Source organism: Globicephala melas, chromosome 5 (genome assembly GCF_963455315.2).
Source record: "Globicephala melas chromosome 5, mGloMel1.2, whole genome shotgun sequence".
NCBI classification, from domain to species: Eukaryota; Metazoa; Chordata; class Mammalia; order Artiodactyla; family Delphinidae; genus Globicephala; species Globicephala melas.
The window spans coordinates 61,354,797-61,376,758 of record NC_083318.1 but is presented as its reverse complement, the minus strand read 5'-3'; the positions used below and the strand labels follow the sequence as shown (position 1 = coordinate 61,376,758).

The 21,962-nt window shown below is 38.0% G+C and overlaps 1 pseudogene; it reads left to right on the top strand.

Annotated features, from left to right (window-relative positions):
• Positions 1-19,877: 19,877 nt before the first annotated feature.
• On the top strand, positions 19,878-21,560 carry LOC115865935 (SWI/SNF-related matrix-associated actin-dependent regulator of chromatin subfamily D member 1 pseudogene; annotated as a pseudogene).
• Positions 21,561-21,962: the final 402 nt, after the last annotated feature.

The following is a 21,962-nucleotide window of genomic DNA, read 5'->3' as shown; positions in this document are numbered from 1 at the left end:
ACTACAAAGCTACAGTAATCAAGACAGTATGGTACTGGCACAAAAACAGAGATATAGATTAATGGAACAGGATAGAAAGCCCAGAGATAAACCCACACACATATGGTCACCTTATCTTTGACAAAGAAGGCAAAAATATACAGTGGAGAAAAGACAGCCTCTTCGAGCTACTTTTATAAAGAATAATATTTTTTGCTTGCTTTGGCAACTAGTATAATTTGTCAAATTTCTGCCCTCTTTGAATTATTATGCATGGCTTTAAAGCTTGTCTTTCTGTGCATAGCACACTTTGACATCGTTTCAACCTTTTTCTACTATTATCTTTCCACTATGATTTTTTTTTTACCATTATGTTATTGAAATTTCATGTTTTGATAAACACTTTCTTTTCTTTTTTTTTTATTTTTTTGCGGTACGCAGGCGTCTCACTGTTGTGGCCTCTCCCGTTGTGGAGCACAGGCTCTGGACGCACAGGCTCAGGGGTCATGGCTCACGGGCCCAGCCCCCCTGCAGCATGTGGGATCTTCCCGGACCGGGGCACGAACCCGTGTCCCCTGCATTGGCAGGCGGACTCTCAACCACTGCGCTACCAGGGAAGCCCAACATTTTCATTTTTTAATGCAGCAATTTTAATATAGAATGCTTCAGAATACTTGAAGTCTTATTTATGTAAAGTTGCCTATACATAGGCAAACTTTAAAAGTCCAAGAACAGGCTTGAAGATGCAAGACTGGTAATTTTGGTGGTCAAGAAGAAAAGTAAAAATACAGAATACATGAGTCTTCTTTGTCAGGATACTATTAAACTCTATTCTTTTGTGTTCCTTGCTGATCAAAGAAGCAGGATGCAAAGAGAAGTGAGATGGAAGAAGGCTGAAAACAAGCTATACCCAATCAGTTTGCCGAGACTTTATTCTGTCTCTTCAAAACTCACATATCTGGGGTTTTCCTCACACTGAAGGTTTCCTATTACCTCCATTTTAGAAATAATTATGGTAAATATATTGTCACCTAAAAGGATGTAGAAAGTCAAAACACTTGTTAAAAACTAATTGTAAATAGACCTGCTCTTCTCAAGCATCAGAACTTTGGAAAGATCTTGTGACCATGACTAGGGCCTTGGTCATGATAGAATTGTTTTCTATTTTTTTTTTTTTTATTTGCGGTACGCGGGCCTCTCACTCTTGCGGCCTCTCCCGTTGTGGAGCACTGGCTCCGGATGCGCAGACTCAGCGGCCATGGTTCACGGGCCCAGCAGCTCCGCGGCATGTGGGATCTTCCCGGACCGGGGCACGAACCCGCGTCCCCTGCATTGGCAGGCGGACTATCAACCACTGCACCACCAGGGAAGCCCGATAGAATTGTTTTGAAATATAAGAAGGAAATATTTCACCTACTAAGTAACTTCCACCTTTTCTTAGAGCTTTTGATTCAAAGCACATTGTAGGATCAACTCAGATCTGATTTCTCTGTATGCTAAAGTCAGTTAAAGGCGTTATAAATGAAACTTAGATATCTTTTTTGTTCATGTATCATCATAAATTCACCATCATTTAATATTCATTGGTCACTGTACTGGTTATCTATTGCCACATGAATGCTACATGACACAGAACTCGGTGGCATATAAGAAGAGACGTTAATTAGCTTATGTGGTTGCAAGGTTTAGCTAAAGTGGCCCTGGCTCACCCATGCATCTGCATCAGCTGCAGGTCATCCAGGCAGCGCTGCTGTTACTGTCTGGGTTCATAGACTTACCTGGGAGTTGTCTAGCTGTTAGCTGATCTAGGATAGCCTTGACTGGGATGACTTCAGTGAGTCACGTACCTTTTATCCTCTAGCAGTCTCGCCCTGGCATGTTCTTATAACAATAGCAGAGGTGCAAAATTAGGCAAGCCCAATTCAAAGAGTATTTTTCAAACCTCTCCTCGGTCACGTTTGCTGTCTTCCTACTAAACGAAGCAAGCCAATGGCCGAGGCTAGAATCAGAGCAGATAGTCACCACAAAGTTATGTGGCAAAGAGTATCGATATAGAGAAAGGTGAAGAATTAGGGCCATTTTGCAAACACTACAGCACAGAGTTCTCTTCTAGATACTTTATAGGACTGGAGGATGATACAGTTCATGCTTTTATAGGATTCGTGGATCCAGTAACACATAATTAATATTCCCCAAGGGAGAAGAATTTCTTGACCTTATTAGTGCTATCAGAAATGAATATTGCCTATGCTCTTCCCCCTCTCCATCCATGCAGGAATTTGGAGGGGGGTGAGTTTCATTTGGCTGTTTTTTTATGACTTGAAGTATTAGCTGACAATATTCAATGACAAGTATAGAGTAATGTTCTCTTGCACTCAGGAATGTTGTAAGGAGATAAAAGTGAAAATGAAATGACAAAGGAAATGAGGCAGAAAATAAGACCTCTGGGCAATTAAAATTCAGCCCAAGCCAAACAAGTGAAATTCTTTTAGGTAGATTGTATAAATTCAGTTGATTATAGATTTAAAAGAAAACAATTTCGAGGTTGCTTATCACCATGAACAGCTGCTAGACCTCCAAATGGAATTTCCTAATGAGTATGGAAACAAAATCTGTTTCTTTCTTTCCCAGCTACTCTGCATTTGCCTGGCTGCTGACCAACACTGACCAGCTGCTGCTCTCAATTCTGCAGCCACCTGGGCTCACTGCTGACATTTGAGTTTGAAAGGAGTACATACTTCTTAAATATTATAATATTAAATATTCCAGATATTATCCCATATTTTATACGGTACCTGGCTTCTGGATTGACCCTAATAGAAAATGTCAAAATCTCCCTGGTCTTTCTATTAGACAAAATGAGGTGCTTGGCGGGTCTCATGGAGGAGACTATGGTGGCCATCCCTTCCTTCTGTGTTTGTCAGTAATGTGGAGATTGAGAAACTGAAACCTACATTTCCAAGACTCTTTTGCAGTGAGGGTTCTTGATGTGATACAGTTTATCCAATTAGGCTGGAACATAGAAGGAAATAGCCATACTTTGGAATTGCTGCAGTGACTGCTTTAAAGTTTGCTCAGGAAGGCTCTGGGATTGTCTGTCGCTACTTTAGCTGGAGAGCAATTATAGAAGCCACTTTGAACCATCATCAGGTGTTGGGAGTTTCAGGTGAACAGTCATCAGGTGTTAGAAATATAGATTTAACTTCTCAATCTTCATACCACTGACAAACACGGAAGAAGGAAGGGAGCATGGCTGCCAGAAGTCTCCACAGTAAGACCCTCCAAACACTTCACTGTGTCTCGTCAGGTGTGTGACTTGAGAGGCAGGGTGTGGTAAATATTGACTTCCTGATTTCTGGATGGATGCTAAGGCTGTGCATGTGTGGAACACGTTCCACAATTCCTGGCGGTGAGTTCCCACTTTCTCACTTCTTTGTTATAGTAAAGATAGTAGCTCTCTTGCTGGGATAGGTTTGTAGTGTTGTTGTGGGCCTCATTCCTAGAGGGCTGGCTTCTTAGTCTTCCAGTGATTTTGTAAGTATTTAATTCCCTTTATTTTTGGAAGCAATTAATTCCCTTTCTGTTATCTGCAACCGAATCATGACTGATATAATAATGCTGAAACCAGAGACATGAGTTAGTTATCTCCTTCCTTGGCCACCAAAAGTAAAATGTAAAATACAGACTCACAAAAATTTTTAAATAAATGAAATAACTAAAAATTTAAAAAATAAACTATAGACTCATGCTTTTACTTCATTAATTTTTATTGCTTTTCCTTTTGTTTACTTCTCTTCAAAATTATGAAATATTTCAAGATCATAGAAATAGTATGAAAAATAGTGTAATAGATCTCTAAGTATCCACTGCAAGACTGAGCAAACATTGATATTTGAATATATTTGCTTTAAATCTTGTTTTTTGACTAAAATATTACAGATGTTTCTAATCCCTCCCTAATCCCACTTCTTTTTATATATCTTCAGAGGTAATCAGTGTCTTATAAAATACATATATATTCCATGCATGTTTTTATGCTTTTACTATACATGTATATGAGCTCATGCCACTATCCATTATCCTTTTATATTTTTATCCTTCATATAAATCATTTTATACTGTAGGAATCATATTTCCCAATTTGCCCTTTCAATCAGTATTATGTTCCTGATAATTTTCTATTTTTGACATATAGATCCAGTTAATTTATTTTAATTTATATATGATTTTCCATTGGCTGATTATATTATTTCCCTCCTGGGGTTGTTTCCAAGGATTGATTTTCTAATAACATCTCAAAATCAATATGCTAATGATTGAATTTGTAATTTCCCTTGACCTTTTACACGGGCTCCTATAATTGATCTCCTTGTTTTTGTCAATGGCATTTACACCCCCAAATCCTTCCACCTCCAAAACTTTGGAATCATCTTGACATGTTACATTCATTATTGATTAATTCGTGGAACACTGGGTCCTTGTCAGTCTTTATGTCTGTGCTAAAATGTCATCTTCGAAGAGACCTTCCGAAAGTAGCCTCCCATCCCCTCACTCACTCTCCAACAGCCTCTTCCTTCCTTTCAGACCATTTATCACAATGCATAATCAATATTTACTTATGTTCTTGTTTATTTGTTGTCTATCTTCTCCAGTTGACTGTAAGCTCTCTAAAATTCGGGACTAGGTCTTTATATCCAGTACTATCATGAGATCATGGTAGGAGTTCAGTAGATATTTGATAATGAGTGAATGAATGAATGCATTGTGCATCCCATTGCATTCTAAATTCACCCAGTCATGTTCTGAAGAATTTTTTTTCCCAAAATATCAATAATATAAATCTAAGCAGAGGACATTTAGAAATAAATGCTTTACAGTAGCACATTGCCTGGTTATATGTTTATAATTGTAACCACTAGAAATGGTAAATATTTTATTCATATAAAGTGTTCCTTTTGTTTTTACCTTAAGATAAATAACACAAAATAAAATCACCTTGTCAAACATGTGGCCTATTAATTATATAGAGAAGTACAAAAATAATACAGGCACCTATGTGCTCACCATTAAGATTAAACAGACGTTAACGTTTTGCCGTATGTGCATCAAATCTGTCTTTTAAAATGGGAAACAAAATGGTAGAGACTCAGCTAAATTCTCCCTCTTCTGTCTCCTTTCCTTGCCACCGATAGCCAATATCTCAAGCTTGTGTGTCTTCCCTGTGCATGTCATCTTGTATATAAAAACAATATAGGGCTTCCCTGGTGGCGCAGTGGTTGAGAGTCCGCCTGCCGATGCAGGGGACACGGGTTCGTGCCCCAGTCCGGGAAAATCCCACATGCCGCGGAGCGGCTGGGCCCGTGAGCCATGGCCGCTGAGCCTGTGCGTCCGGAGCCTGTGCTCCACAACGGGAGAGGCCACAACAGTGAGAGGCTCGCGTACCACACACACACACAAAAAAAACCAAAAAACAGTATAGCTATTATTTTATATGTGCACCCTGGATCGCTTATTTAAGAAAAAAAACACAATTAAAAAACAAAGTTAGACATAAAAGTAAATATTTGTTTTGAATAAGAAATCACAGCACACTTAAAATTCAAAGAGCAGATAAATGTCACAAGCATTGCACAATCTGCAAAAATAACATATTTTGAAATGAATTGCTTGACCTACCTCTATAATATATACATTTCCTCTACATTTGTGACCATAGTCCTTGATTACCTCTTCCCATGACAATATTTTAAAATGTTAATTTCTACAGAGCAAAAAGAAAGAAAATTATTTTCCCTCTAGCATGGATGAACTAAATTAATTTTTTATTATAGATAGCTGGAGTGTAATAACTTAATACTTCACACATGTGCTTCCTTGTTATTGTGTTGATACAGGTTTATGTTCAACACATCCAGGGATTTAAGAGAAAGATACTCTTGCTAGTGGAGGTCACTTAGCAACTGCTGAAAGAAGGACTGACTCATCTCAAAAAGGTAATGCATGCCTGTCATCCCATTATCTTACTTCCTGCTTAGCTTCTTAAAAGAAATAAATGTAAGTAATGCACTAACCGAGTGTATATATCATCAGTAATTTCTCTCATATTGGATACCTTTCAACATCCTGAAACCAAGGCTTTTATGTTTAATCATAAATTAATATTCAGAATAAAACAGCCTCCCTAAAAAGAGGCCTATGCAAGTGAAAGTTGCCAAAACTTAAGGTTCATTTGTTAAATCTACTGTCATTTGTGTGTGTTTATACTTTACATGTGTGGCACTGTCTCTAGGGTAGCAAATTAGAATGAAATTCTGAGTTATAGGATGTGTCCACCTTAAGTAAATTGCTAACCAAAATAGTTCTAACATTTTACACTCTACTAGTGAGTCCCTGTTACATTTTCATCAACACCTGGTGTTCCCATATTTATTAATTTTGACAGCTGGATGTGAGAGGAATTCTTACTGTTGTTTTCATTTGCATTTAACTTCTTATCAGTGATGTTGGTCATTTAATGTATTGATACTTATTGTCTATTTTGATTTCTTCAAATGTGAATTGTCTGTTTGTATCCTTGGATTATTTTTATTGGATTTGCTTCATTTTTATTTATTGATTTGAAGACATTATTTGTATCTTCCAATTGCTAATTCTTTACCTGTTAAATGGATTATAAGTATCTTCTTGCAGTCTATGATATATAATATTAGTTTATTTCTGATCTCTTTTGTCATGCAGAGGTTTTCAGTTTAATGTAGCAAAATTTATTTATCTTTTATTTTATGAATTTTGCTTTTTGCTTCATGAGTATGAAAATCTCCTTTCACAAAGATATATTCTCTTGTTTCTTTAAAAGTTTTAGAGTTTTATTTGTTATATTGAGTTCTTCGATGCTTCTGGAATTTGTTTGGGGGTATATATTTGGGGTATATGAAGTAAGAAATATTTTTCTTGCTATAATTAGAGCTCCATTTGGTTGAAATGCCTTCCTTTTGCCACTGGATTGTAAAGTCAAGTAATTCATTTCATCAGAATTGAAATCCTGACTCCGTCCTCACTAGCTGTATGATCTTAAGCAAGTTACTTAAACTGGGTCATTCCTCAGTTTACAAATATTGCACCATGTGGGGACACTGTGAAAATTAAATGAGTTAATAATTACAAAATTTTTAGGTGACATCTTGACATATATTAAACACCCAGTGACAGTACCTCAATAAATTGTATCCTTCTTCCTTTTCATGCTGAAGTTCAGTATAATTTGATAAAGGAATAAATAAGGAGGCCAAAATATTTATTATTAAAGATAAAGAGTACAGTTTAGAAGCAGACTTGGAGGCTTATTCGTAACCTTAGAGTTAGGCAGACTTTTACACTTAGTTATAGGCAAGGCTGGATTAGGTTAGGCTTCACATGTGGAAGGCCTGCATAGATATCATATTTTGCTAAGATATTCTTTGGAAATTTTGTATATATGTTCATTTCCTGACCTATCCTTCTCAAATATTGGTATTAAGATTATACTGTTTCTGTTTATTTTTGTTTTTTTTTCTTTTTTGACAATAATTTGCATGAAACTGGAATCATCTGTTTATTAGACGTTGGGTAACTTTCTTTTATAAAACTGCCTAGACCTAAATCCACACACCTACCCGCTATGAGTTTATTTCTATGTGTGGATTCTATTCTACTCTTCTTTCTCTTCAGTAATTATAAAACTGTTCAGTTGTTCTACTTCTTCTTGAGTGAGTTTTTGTAAATTATAATTTTCCAGAAATTTTTCATTTTATTGCAATAAAATCGTGCATAGTAGTCTCTTATGATATTTTCAGGTCTTTAGTATATCAGTGACTATGTTTACTTTCTTTATTCCTAGTAGCATAGGAACATGTGTGTGTGCATTTGTGTATTTTTATGTGTGTTTGTGTGGGTGCCTCTTTTTATTTTTTGTGGACAGTCTCACTAGAATTTTGCCTAATTTATTAATCTTCTAAAAGCATCAATTGTAAATTTTGTTGATATTTCCCTTTTGCCTTTTTTATATTTTTACTGATATTTATGTCCTGCTTTTATTTTCTTATATTCTATTTTTCTGGTTTCTTTTGTTGAATGCTTATTTCTTATTTATCAGTATGTCTTTGCTACAATACAAACTTAAAGATAAATATTCCTTTCCTATATGGTTTTAGCTGCATCTCATCAATTTAATATAATTTAATTTATGTTACATTTTCTGTTCATCCCAGTATTTAGTTAAAAGAATGTTAAATTATCCAATTAAGGGATTTTTAGTTATCTTTTTATAATTCATTTTATTTTGTATGGTTATAAAATATCTGGTACTTTTTTTGTAATTTTTTTCTGTATTATAGTACACACTCATTTTGGTGAAAATTCTATGAGTAGTTGAAATGAAAATGCATTTTCTGCCAGAGTTTTATATATCCAAATACATATTATTCCAAACCTTTCAATTTTATTATTAAAATTCCTTCATTCCTTCATTAAACAAATATTGAGTCAATCCTATGGGCCATTCATTTTTTTCTAAGCACTGAGAATGTAGCAGTTATAACATAAGCAAACTCTCTCTTTATGGAGCTTATTTTCTATCAGGGGAAGAGAAACAGTATACAAATGAATAAGTAAATATATATGATATGTAAGATGATAATAAAGGATATGGAGAAAAATAAAACGGAGTATTGGAATGGTGGGTGTTGGTTATTTTTTATGGGATGATTTTCTCTTCAGGTAGGAGGAGGACAAGTGTATGGCCTTGGGCAGGGGGTTCTTTGCCCAGAGAGGAGTGAACAAAGATGAGAGTGGTTAAAGATGAGGTTAGAGAGTTAGTGGGTAACCAGATAAAATTTAGACATCAAATTGGTGAGGAGGAACTAATAATAAGACTCAGAAGGAGTAGGTAGGTAGGTAAATAGGAAGGAAAAGATTATTAACCTGCCAGCCAAGCAGAGTTGGAGCAAGAGTGAGGATATCCCATGTTCTTTATCTGGTTCTTTTACTAATAATCTGGGTAAACTTGGAACATTTAAGTTTTTCAATTCTGAAACTTCTTATGTTAGGGTCCTCCCAACTCTAAATTTCTATAGCAAATAGGGATGTATTATTGTAAGTGTGGGATAGATCATTAATCCATTACAGAGGGATTGATTTATGGACAACTTTTAGGTTTCTCTACTGTGCTAAGAACTGGAGAAAGACAGTGTGGCCTGTCAGGTGGCACTACCAAGCAGGTAGGTGCTTTCAATTCGCCAACACTTACATTTGGATAAACCGAGTATTATATCGTTGTTTGTGGTGTCGTTTGTTTAAAGATCATTCAGAGTAGTAAATTCTTGGAGTTTTCTCAGGGAGTTTTGAGACTGGCAGTCTATTTTCACTACTGAATTCGCAATGGTACAAGTCTGTAGTACAACTGGAAAATCTCAGTCCAATAGATGATATTAACTGCCAAAGGTTAAGAGGTTTTAGGTCCAATCTTGGGGATAAAACAGTTAATTTGGTTACCTAAACTAATTTGCCTGTGTAGAAAATGACTATGAAGGAAAGGTGCACTTTATTGTCATTTCAATTCAGAGTTAACAGAATGTAGTTTCAACTTAGATTTGTGATTAAACCTATACTGTTACACTTGTTATGCTAACAAGAATGAAAGAAAAACAGCAGTAACTTGCCCCACACTACTCTACCTCTCTCCTGATTTCTAATTTCAATTTAAGCTTTATCTAATCTTTACCTCTGAATAATGTGTGTGTGTGTATATATATATATATATATATATATGTAAAACGTATATATACTGCTATTATTCATTTTTCAATTTTTGATACTATCCATTTTCCTTCTCTACTGCACTATTCCCGTCAGTCTACAAACATGCAGTAACACTCCAATCTTAAAGAAAAACAGTAGTTTATTTTGATCTTAATTTCTCCACCAGTAACAGCCAGATATCTTTACTTCCCTTTGTAGCAAACTCTATTTGGTGTTTCCAAACCTCGCCCCTCCCATTCTCTCTAAAATCAAGCTTTTGTTTTCAGCATTCCACCAATACTGGTCAAAGTTATCAATAGGTTTCATTGATAATTCCAATGCTCAACTTTCAGTCCTTATATTTCTTAATTTATAAGCAATTAACACATCACTTCCTCTTCTAAGTCACTTCTATTTGGTCAAAGTTATCAATAGGTTTCATTGATAATTCCAATGCTCAACTTTCAGTCCTTATATTTCTTAATTTATAAGCAATTAACACATCACTTCCTCTTCTAAGTCACTTCTATTTGACTTAGACTCCAGCTTTTTATAGTCTCTTGTTTTCTCTCCTACTTTTCTGATCACTATTTCTTGGTCTTCTTTTTGATTCCTTCTTTTTTCATTGACCTTTCAACTTTCAGTTACCTCAGGTCTCAGTCTTCAGTGTATGTCTCTCTCTCTCTCTCTCTCTCTCTCTCTATATATATATATAGAGAGAGAGAGAGAGAGAGTATATTTCTCTTTTTGGATAAATAGGTAGATAGCCTGAAATACCCAAGTGCTTACTTTTACATCTCCACTTAGATGGCAAATGGACATCTCAAATTAAACATATCTAAAACTAAACAACTGATCTTTTTCTCCAAACCTGCTCTATTCTTGGCTTCAAATTAGTTGATGACAACTCCATCTTCCTTTTTAACTCAGCAACAGAAAAGAGTGAAGTATTGATACATGCAACAATCTAGGTGGATCTCAAAGGCATTCTACTGAGTGAAAGAAGCCAGCCATACAAGGTTACAAACTGCATGATTCCATTATTTGACACTTTCAAAAAAATAAAATTATAATTAGGGAAAACAGTTCAGTAGTTGCCAGAGACTGGGAGTCGGGAGATAGGGATAATGAGAGATATCATGTTGGAGTATTTTTAGGGCGATGGAACTTAGGGTGGTTGTTTCATGGATCCATTCACATGTCAAAATTCATAGACTTAGAAGCCTACAAAACATTCTTTTATTATATGCTAATTTTAAAATACAATTTAAAAAACATTATGAGATGTACCTAAAGCAGAACTAAGAAGAAAACTTATAGAACTAAATGATCATATTAAAAAGGAGAGGGGGGCTTCCCTGGTGGCGCAGTGATTGAGAGTCCACCTGCCGATGCAGGGGACACGGGTTCATGCCCCGATCCGGGAAGATCCCACATGCCGCGGAGTGGCTGGGCCCATGGGCCATGGCCGCTGAGCCTGTGCTCCGCAACGGGAGAGGCCACAGCAGTGAGAGGTCCACGTACCACAAAAAAAAAAAAAAAAAAAAAAAAGGAGAAAGACTTAAAAATCGATCATTTTAAATATTCACTTATGAAGTTAGGAAAAGAGCAAATTAAAGATAAAATAAGTACAACATCTGATTTCCTGCTGTGAAAGATAAAGATTTAGCTCCCTTTCAATCCCCTACACATCTCTCCCAAATCCCCTTCATACAATTTGCCTCCTCCACACTTGAAATATAGTTACAGCTTTCCCCTGCTCTTCAGGAGTAGAACATTCGTATGAAATTTGTCATAAGCCTAAATGGCATAAAGTAAAGAAGCAATTACCTTAGGCCACATCTTGCTAACGGATACACAAAATAATTCGAGATAAAGTACAGATGCTCACAGACACACGTTAAAGCTATGATAGCTTGATACCAAGATGCTGAGAATAGTACCTGGGGAAGGTGCTTGGTGGTATCACTCTCACTGCTCAGGGCATGTGATGCCTCTGTACGGGGTTGCTGCAAAACAAATGCCAAATGCTTATTTCACTTTTGGCCTTTTTTTGGTAAAAGTGAAAATCTTCTCATGACTTCTATGGTTCAGCAAAAACAGGTACTAATGTAGGTCCTTTGTAAAAGCAAAGTGGCATAAAGCAAACTTTGGTAAAGTGGGGGATAACTGCATAACCTTTAGATAAAATACTGTATTTCCATATGTTACATTATCATGACTATGGTAAATATTATTCATATTTCCTTTTCTGTGAAACTTTTTCTTTTCCTTGTAGGAAATAATTGCCTATGGTTATATTGTTTTTGTTCCTTAATTTTCTGTATAAATGTCATTAGTGTGAATTAAATTTTTTTTTCTATATACATGCATACATGTAAAATAACAAATCAATTTTTTTTTCTTGGAGCCATGACTATTTCTACCTCTACCTCTGGCCTTCCATGAAGGTCTGGACTGGTTGCTGTCTACACTGGCTACCCAGACTTGTCTTAGGATTTTCTAAAGCCATCACCTTAGGAATTGCTTTGTTGTCTCCTTTGTCTTAAATTCCATTTTTCCTTTTTTCTTATTTGCCACCCTTTGTTTGGTAGAGCATTTTTTTCTAGGATTTTCCTAAGGAAATATATGTGGAAGGTGATTCTTTTGAGATGTGTCATACTTGATAGTTCATTTGGATAAAGAACTTATTTAACATAAAACCACAAATTATTTTTTAATAGACTTTGTTTTTAGAACAGTTTTATGTTTATAGAAAACTTGGGAAGATAGTACAGAGAGTTCCCCATAGAACTCCCTTACCCAGTTACCCCCATTATTAACAACTTACATTAGTATGGTACTTTTTTTAATGCAAATAATGAACCAATATTAATATATTATGATTGATATGTTGTTATTATCTAAAGTCCATAGTTTAGTCAGATTTCCTTAGTTTTTACCTAATTTCCTTTTTCTGTTCCAGGATCCCATCCAAGATAGCAACTTACATTTACTTGTCATATCTCATTATGTTCCTCTTGGCTGTGACAGTTTCTCTGACTTGCCTTGCTTTTGATGGCCTTGACAGTTTTTAGTAGTGTTGGTCAAGTATTTTGTAGGTTGCTTCTCTATTGTAATCTGTCTGCTGTTTTTCTTCTTATTAGACTGGAGTTATGGTTTTTTGAGAGAAAGATCATAAAGAAAAAATGACATGTTTATCACATCATATGAAAGATACATGCTATCACCAGGATTTTTCACTATTAATATTGACCATAATCACCTAGTAGAGGTAGTGTTTATCCAGTTTCTTCATTAGCAAGTTACTCTTTTTTTCCTCTTTCCATACTGTACTCTTTGGAAGGAAGTCATTATGCACAGCCCACTCTTTAAGGTCTGGGGATATATGCTATCTCTTATGAGGGCTGATTATCTGTATAAATTATTTGGAATTCTTCTGCAAGGGATATTTGTCTATTCTCCCCCACTTATTTATTTATTTGATCATGTATTTGTATCAGTATGGAATCATGGATATTTAGTTTATACTTTGGGTTATAATCCAATACTACCCTATTTTGTTTCTCAAATTGTTCTAGCTTCGTCTATTGAGTCAGCTTTCTGTTGACTCCTGTGTCCCTTTCACATAACCCCATACATTTTTTTAGCACTGCTTTACTTTTGGCACTACAGTATGCTCCAGACTCATCTTGTGAACTCCTTGCTCCTGGCCTAGGTCAGCCATTTCTCCAAGGAGCAATGGTTCCTTTTGTTGGACAGCGATATTAGAAACAAGATGCAGGCATTATTGTACTCTATGCTACTAGGGCCATCACTCACTATTTATAATTTGATAAGGGGATAGGGGCCAGGGAGGAATCTATTTAAAGTTTTATATCCTTGTTTGTTTTTCTCTTATTGTTCATTGTATACAATTTAGAAAATACAGAAATATATATACATTTTATATATGTGCAAATAGGCTCAAAATCAATATTTAATTTTTATCTTGTTTTTTATTGCTTTAAAATAATATTCACTTTTTTGTCATTAAAAACATTTTACAAACAATTTATAATATATAATATTCAGTGAATGCACATGATATATTTCTATTTCTAAAGTTAAAAATTTAGGTAGCTTCAGTTTTCAACATTTTAGGTGTAAAGACTATCTTTTATTAATTTCCAGTTGCTTATTTAGAGTCATTTTCTACAAGTAGAATTTTCTGGTCAAAGAACATATTCAAAGCAAGATATATTTTGCTACTTATTTTCCAAAAGGGTAACAATATTTATTACCAATATCAGAGTATGAGACTCTTCTTCTTTCTATACCCTAAAGGTCAGTGAACAATAATAGTTTTTAAATGTTAATTGATTAGAAAGGAATTATCTCTGGTTTTAATTTTCATCTTTTATTACTGAGGAGTTTGGTTGTTGTTTCACTGTTTATTTGCCATACCCAAATGGGCAATGTGAATGTCAGTTAGACCCTCCACCTGTTAGCAAAGTTGCTTCCATTTCAATATATCTGTAGTTTCTCTTTCATGAACTTTGTGTTGCGTCCTTTAGTAGATGCTATTTTGAAAGTAAATAAATACTACGTATTCATTTAATATCAACATATTCATTTATTAGATGCTGGCAATATGTCAGACAGACACAATACTCAGCAACAGGGATGGAAAGCAAATACCACATGCTCTTACTTCAAGTTGTTTACGACCTTGTGGGAGACACAGCCTCATGACTATTTTGAAGCAAATAAAGATTATTTTAATCACATGGAGCCATGAAGCTCATGTTAGAAGTGCCTCTAGAAAGGGAATATGGCTCTCACTTTAGTTATTATTCCCCATGGAAACCATCTGAGAACATACTCAAAATGTCCAAAAAAAACCAACGAATTAAAAAGACCTAGAGATAGAAATACACAGAGGGAGAGGAAAAGGAATGGGGAAAAAGAAAATAAAACAGACCCAAAAATAGACAAAAACATATGTGTTATGGAGCTGCGCGTATATTGACAAATTGGAAAGTTTGAGAAAAAACTAGAAAGTCTAGAACACTTTTATATTTCAAACTTCTGCAGTATTTTTAAGTTCGTTTTTCACACCTTTATTTTTCTATTTCAGATAGGTAGCTAGCTCCTAATTCTGGTTCTTTCTTTCCCTAGAAAATGTCTCAAACTCAACATCTCTCTCCTTTTCCATCCACAACCAGCATAACCCTAGACCAACTCTTTGGTCCTCTGTGGGCAGTAAACTTTGAGGGATCCATTGTGCTACACTTCCCTCTTCCCTCCCACAGGCCAAAAGGATTTGTCTGCCTTCTTCCTCCTAGCTACCATCATCAGCCCTTCCCCCTGCATTGTATCCCACTTGGGCTCTGCTTGGAGCCGTGTGCCATTCCCTCATTTCTCCCTAGGCTGCTACTTTTGAAACAGCCACACAGTTCCTTCTGGGTTTCCTAAAAACTGTTTTTGTTTTCTTGTTTGGTTTTGTTACTGATAGTAAGTAAATGAAAGCAGACAGCAATAAACCATTATAAACCATATTGCCAACTACTAGTAATGATAATTATTAAACACTAGATACCAGGCTTTGCAGTAAAACCCTTTGTGTTTAACATCCAATTTAATCCTAGCAACAGTTCTATGAGATTGTGTTGTCTATGAAATATTTGTGTCATCTCATTTTAGAGAGGAGGAACCCAAGTCATTGAGTTATGGAAAGTGATAAACTCAAAGTTACAGAACTGCAGGAAATCTTAAAAGGATGAAGAGATGTTTTTCACTATTTTTTTTTACATTTGTAAATTTAAGGTGTGCAACACGTCGATTTAATATGTTACATATTGTAAAACGATTGTCATTGTAGCTATAGTTAACATCCCTATCATGTCACATAATTATTATATTTATGTGTGTGGTGGAAATAATTAAGATCTAGTCTCTTAGCCAATTTGAAGATTATAATACAGTATTGTTGTCTGTATTCCCTTTACTGTGTGTTAGATCTCTCGGACTTACTTATCTACTAGTTTGTACCCTTAAACAACATCTCTGCTATTCCTATTTTAACTGTTCCTTTTATTCAGAATTAAGTAGTGCTTCGTTTAGACTGTCATTTCAGGACTGACTCCTTAGAGATGTCACTCCCGACAAGGTCATTCTTACCCCTTTATTTGATCATTTTTGTTCCTGGGAGAACTTATTCTGCACACGCACCCCAACATTTTCTCTTCCCCTGGAATCTCACACTAAAATCTCTTTCCCTTTTCTCACTATTGGCACTGACTTCACTCATTCATACATTTAACAAACCTACTGGGTTCTACTAAGCTCCATAGGGTGTTCTAGGTGCAGTGGATATAGCACTGAACAAAACAGACACAATCCTACATTCTAGTAGGAGGAAAGAGTTAACAACTAAACAATGTGTAAATAATTCTAGATTTTCTAAGTGTTATGAAGGAAATAAACAGTGACTATGATAGGTAATCATGGGGGTGACTTTCTTTAAATAGGGTGATCTTTCCTGAAGAGATGACATTTTTGCCAAGGCCTGAATGAATGATGAGAAGGAGCTAAAAATAAAATTATCTGGGGAAGTAGCTCTTCCTTTACAGGGAAGAATAAGTTCAAAGTCCTGAGGTAGAGAAAAGGGGAGAAGGGGAAAAGATGGTGAGAAGAGCAGATCCAGTAGAGTCTTAAAGGCACTGATAAAAGGGATTTATTGGGATTGCAATGATAAGCCATTGGTGAGCTTTTTAAGCAGGGGAGTGAAAAAATCAGATTAGTGGTTTAAAACACACAGACACACAGACACACACACACACACACACACACACAGACACACACACACACACACACACACACACACACACACACACACACACACTACAGACACTGTTAGGGTAAGTGAAATTTTAGGTGCCAAAGAGTGGGTGATTCAAATTCTCCAAGGCTCATATGAGTTTTATTTTTATCCCAGAAGAAAGCTCCAAATTCTGAGTTCTTTGGTTTCTTGCAAGAAACTTAATTTAGGAAACCCTTGGCTATCGCGTTCTCCTAAAATCAGCCTACTTTGGTTTTTGTTTCTTGGTAATTTTTTTTCTTCCACAGAGGGAAAGCAATGAGATTTAACATTTCCATAAAAGGAAATTAGTTATCATGTTGGTGAATCCCTGGGTTCCTGTAAAACCTATGTCTTTCCTGCAGTTTGGATCCTATAGTTTGATTGTAAGGCTTGTTAGGACCATAACCTATTATGCAGATGAGGCAGAGAGGAAAAATCTTGCTTCTCTGTAGACTTTTGAGACCCTGGGCCTTAGATTCATCATATGTAAAATGAGAGGGTTGGTCTAAAACAGAGCTTCTCAAATGTGACTATGGACATTGTGGGCTGCATAATTCTTTGTTGTGAAGGGCTGCCCTATATATTGCAGGGCACTATCAGCATCCCTGACTTCTACCACTACGTGCCAGTAGCATCCCCTGGATATTCAAGAATGTCTCCAGACAGTGCCAAATGTCCCCTGGGGTGCAAAATCTCCAACAATCAAAAACCACAGGTCCAGAAGGACTTTTTCATTTTCTACTTGCACTTAAATTTTAAATGCATCAGGAGCTCCAGCAATAGTCAGAGCCACTGTTGCACTTTTGATATTTTATGTTATTTAGGAAGACATTTTCTGCTGCGAAATGTTAAGATGTTTTCCCTCTTCTCCTTCTTTATCACCATGACACCAAATTACTGCTCTGAAGTGACTCATACCACAAAAAGCAGTCTGCTAAAGCCACGGTGGATATCATATTCCCTGCTCAAAAACTTGTGTATAATGAATCAAAGGTTGCTTGTTCTTCAGGTATATATGTTCCATTTGTCTTTTTAAGGACCAATGATTCAATAAGGGACGAAGAAAGGGTTGTGCATTTGAGTATGTAGGGATAGAAGTAAAAGATGATAATGAATTAGATTAGAGCAGTGGCAGGAGTATTAGAAGTAATATATGTATCGATTTAAGATATGATTTATGGGCACAGCCAAGCTGGCACAACATGGTTATGGATCTGAACAGTCAGTGAGGGAAAGAAAGTATGTCATTGCATTTTTATGGTGAATTATCTAACTTTTAAAAACTTCTCTTTTCTCTGATACACTAGAAAAATACAATATAAATATTCCCCTTTATTCCTAGGAGGAAATTAATCGTTCTATGAAACTAATGGATCGGACTGGGTTTAATGAGCTGTCAATGTATATGGTGAAATAAAAAGAGAGTTTGAGGTTTGTCAGGAGGGAATAGGAAGTAAGTATTTCCATGAGAAATACAGAGTCTGAAGTCTGAGGGCAAGAGGAAGATGAAACGGGGCTATTTAAAAGGCCCCATGAGTTTAGGATCTGATTGCAAAATGATTTCCCTAAAACAGGGGCACTTTGGCTTAAAAGTGAAGGACTGTGCATAGACCCACTACAAGGAGCTTTGTTCAAGTGCCCTGGGAGCTTGTGGAGCAAAGTCCTTTTTTTCCATGTTTTCCTTTTTTATGTATAATTCTTAAATAGACTTTATTTTTTAGAGAAGTTTTCAGTTCACAGGAAAATTGAAAAGATACAGAGATTTCCCATTTACTTCCTTCCCCCTCACATTCATAGTCTCCCCATTATCAATATTCCTGAGCAGAGTGGTACATTTGCGACAATTGATGAAACTACACTGACACGTAATTGCCTAAAGTCCATAGTTTGCATTAGGGTTCACTCTTGGTGTTGTACATTCTATGGGTTTAGACAAGTGTAAATGGCATATATCCACCATTATAGTATTAAACAGAGTAGTTTCACTGACCTAAAAAATCCTCTGTGAGGAAGCTTTCTTCCAAATGTTTAATTAGGAAAAGTGGGGAGTTGGGGTGAAAAATTGTTCTGGAAGCTCTTGACTACTGTTTGAGACCCCTCTTCACCTGCACAACTGCTGCAGAGCCTCTGGGATCTGAAGCCAGTACAGCCGTCGCTGGGGCATAGACAGGCCCTGGCAGAGCTCCCTGGAGAGGACACCTTGGCCTGCTTGCTCCCACCAGTCTCCCTGTGGCCACTGTAGCTGGGGGATTCCCTTCAGTGCCTTTTCAGAAGGTTCTCTAGCCAATTCAGAGCCTGCAGCAGACTTTCTGCTCCTTTCCCTGGGATATATGCATCTACGTCAGTTCCTGGGTGGATGGTCCTCGTTTCAGGCCTGTCCTCATGGGAAGCTAATCCCAGCACTGGAGACTGCACAGGTCTGAGAAGAACAGAGGTGCTCATGTAGAGAGGTGGCCTGTGGGAAGAACAGGCACTGGCCTGCCCTGCAGGCAGTTCCAACATGTAACTCAGCACTCTGAGGCTGGAGCTCAGTAGGGAATTCGGTATAGCTGGTGGATTCATGGTAGGACCATGGACAGAGGCTTCAGAGATAGGGGTGGGGCTCCAGCAGGTGCCCATCAGAGGGCTAGAAAGATACCGTAGCCGTTTTTTTGATTTTTTGTTTAAATTCAAGGTAACACGTTGTTCAAATCTAAAGTTAGAAAATCACATTACAGTTTGCTTACGAAACAAGTATGATTCAGAACTATTTTATTACAATATCACCAGTTTTAAATTAGACAATATCATGGATGTTTATGTTTACAAATAATACATAAAATTAGAGTGATATTTCATTTGTCTTGCTTTTCCAGGGCATAGAAAATTCACACAGCATAGAGAAGGTGTCATACTAGCTTAAGTTTATCAGAGTTTCTTTTCTTGTTAATTTTTTTTTAAATTTTATTTAATTGTTTATTTTTTTATTGAGGAATAATTGACATATAACATTATATTAGTTTCAAGTGTACAACTTAATGATTCAATACTTTTATACATTGCAAAATGTTTCCCACAGTAAGTCTAGTTAAAGTCTGTCAGCATACATTACTACAAATTTTTTTCTTTCGATGAGGACTTTAAAAATTTAATCTCGGCTCGCTGCCCCGAGCCTCCCATGCCGGCGGGCCAGCCGGGCGGCCGGGCTGGCGCGCGGGGAGCGGGCCGGGGTGTGGGTGGGGGGTCGCGGGAAGTTCCGGTTCCGTTTGTTTGTGCAGCTGCAGCAGCGGCTCTGGGAAAGATGGTGGCCCGGGGGGGTTTCCAGTCTGTGGCTCCGAGCGGCGACGCTGGAGACTCAGGAGGGGCGGGCACGGCGGCTGCCCTGGGTCTGGGCGGGACTCCGGGGCCTCCGGTGCGAATGGGCCCGGCGCCGGGTCAAGGGCTGTACCGCTCCCCGATGCCCGGAGCGGTCTATCCGAGACCAGGTATGCTACCAGGCAGCCGAATGACACCTCAGGGACCTTCCATGGGACCCCCTGGCTATGGGGGGAAACCTTCAGTCCTACCTGGCCTGGCCCAGTCAGGGATGGACCAGTCCCTCAAGAGACCTGCACCTCAGCAGACCCAGCAGGTCCAGCAGCAGGCGGTCCAAAATCAGAACCACAATGCAAAGAAAAAGAAGATGGCTGGCAAAATTCTACCTCAAAGGATTCGTGAACTGGTACCAGAATCCCAGGCCTATATGGATCTCTTGGCTTTTGAAAGGAAACTGGACCAGACTATCATGAGGAAACAGCTAGATATCCAGGAAGCCTTGGAACGTCCCATCAAGAAAAAACGGAAGCTGCGAATTTTCATTTCTAACACTTTCAATCCGGCAAAGTCAGATGCTGAGAATGGGGAAGGGACGGTGGCTTCCTGGGAGCTTCGGGTAGAAGGACGGCTCCTGGAGGATTCAGCCTTTTCCAAATATGATGCCACCAAACAAAAGAGGAAGTTCTCTTCTTTTTTTAAGTCCTTGGTGATCGAACTGGACAAAGACCTGTATGGGCCAGATAACCGTCTGGTGGAATGGCACAGGACCGCCACTACCCAGGAGACAGATGGCTTCCAGGTGAAGCGGCCAGGACATGTGAATGTATGGTGTACTGTCCTGCTGATGCTGGATTACCAGCCTTCTCAGTTTAAATTAGACCCTCGTCTGGCTCTGCTACTGGGCATCCACACCCAGACCCGTACAGTGATCAAGCACTGTGGCAATATATTAAGACGCGTAAGCTCCAGGACCCACCTGAGCAGGAGTTTGTTATCTGTGACAAGTACCTCCAGCAGATCTTTGAGTCTCAACCTATGAAGTTTTCAGAGATCCCCCAACAGCTCCACGCCTTGCTTATGCCACCAGAGCCCATCATCATTAATCATGTCATCAGTGTTGACCCGAATGATCAGAAAAAGACAGCTTGTTATGACATTGATGTGGAAGTGGATGATACCTTGAAGACCCAGATGAATTCTTTTCTGCTGTCTACTGCCAGCCAGCAGGAGATTGCTACTCTAGACAACAAGATCCATGAGACAATAGAAACTATCAATCAGCTGAAGACCCAGCGAGAGTTCATGCTGAGCTTTGCCAGAGACCCTCAGGGTTTCATCAGTGACTGGCTTCAGTCCCAGTGCCGGGACCTCAAGACCATGACTGATGTGGTGGGTAACCCAGAGGAAGAGCGCCGAGCTGAGTTCTACTTCCAGCCTTGGGCACAGGAGGCCGTGTGCCGATGCTTCTGCTCCAAGGTGCAGCAGAGATGACAAGAATTAGAGCAAGCCCTGGGAATCCGAAAGACATAGGGCTTCTCCCACAGCCCTGATTTGGCTGCACCGATTTCTTTATTTGGGCCCTGTGCTGCCTGCCTCATAGCACCTGCCTTGGTCTTGCTTGGGGCCTTCCAGGGGATGCCGTTGGTTCTAGGACAACACCAGAATGAAGAGGGTCTCACATGATACCTGTTACCCTCTTCTCCCACCCCATCCCTTCCTACCCCCAGCTTCCCTTTGCCCCACAAAGTTCCCATGTGCCTGTAACCTCCCCTGGTCTGCATAGGACCTCTAGATAGTATTAGAGAGAGAACCTGTAGTGGTAATCAATGCATTGAATGGATTGGGCCTACGGCCAAGTGGTCTTCAAGGGGACCAGCTACACTGATCCTGCCCTTCAGAGACCTGGGAGTTGGGAGCTTTAGCCCCTTCTCCGAGACTCAGGCCTGGGGGCACTCTATAAGCTAGTTGATCTTGGCTTTCCTGATAACAGAATACAGTTGCCTTCCTTCCCAGGTTTGGAGCAAACTGTCCCTTCACTTGTTGCCCTCTAGCACTAAAGGAATCCTGGATC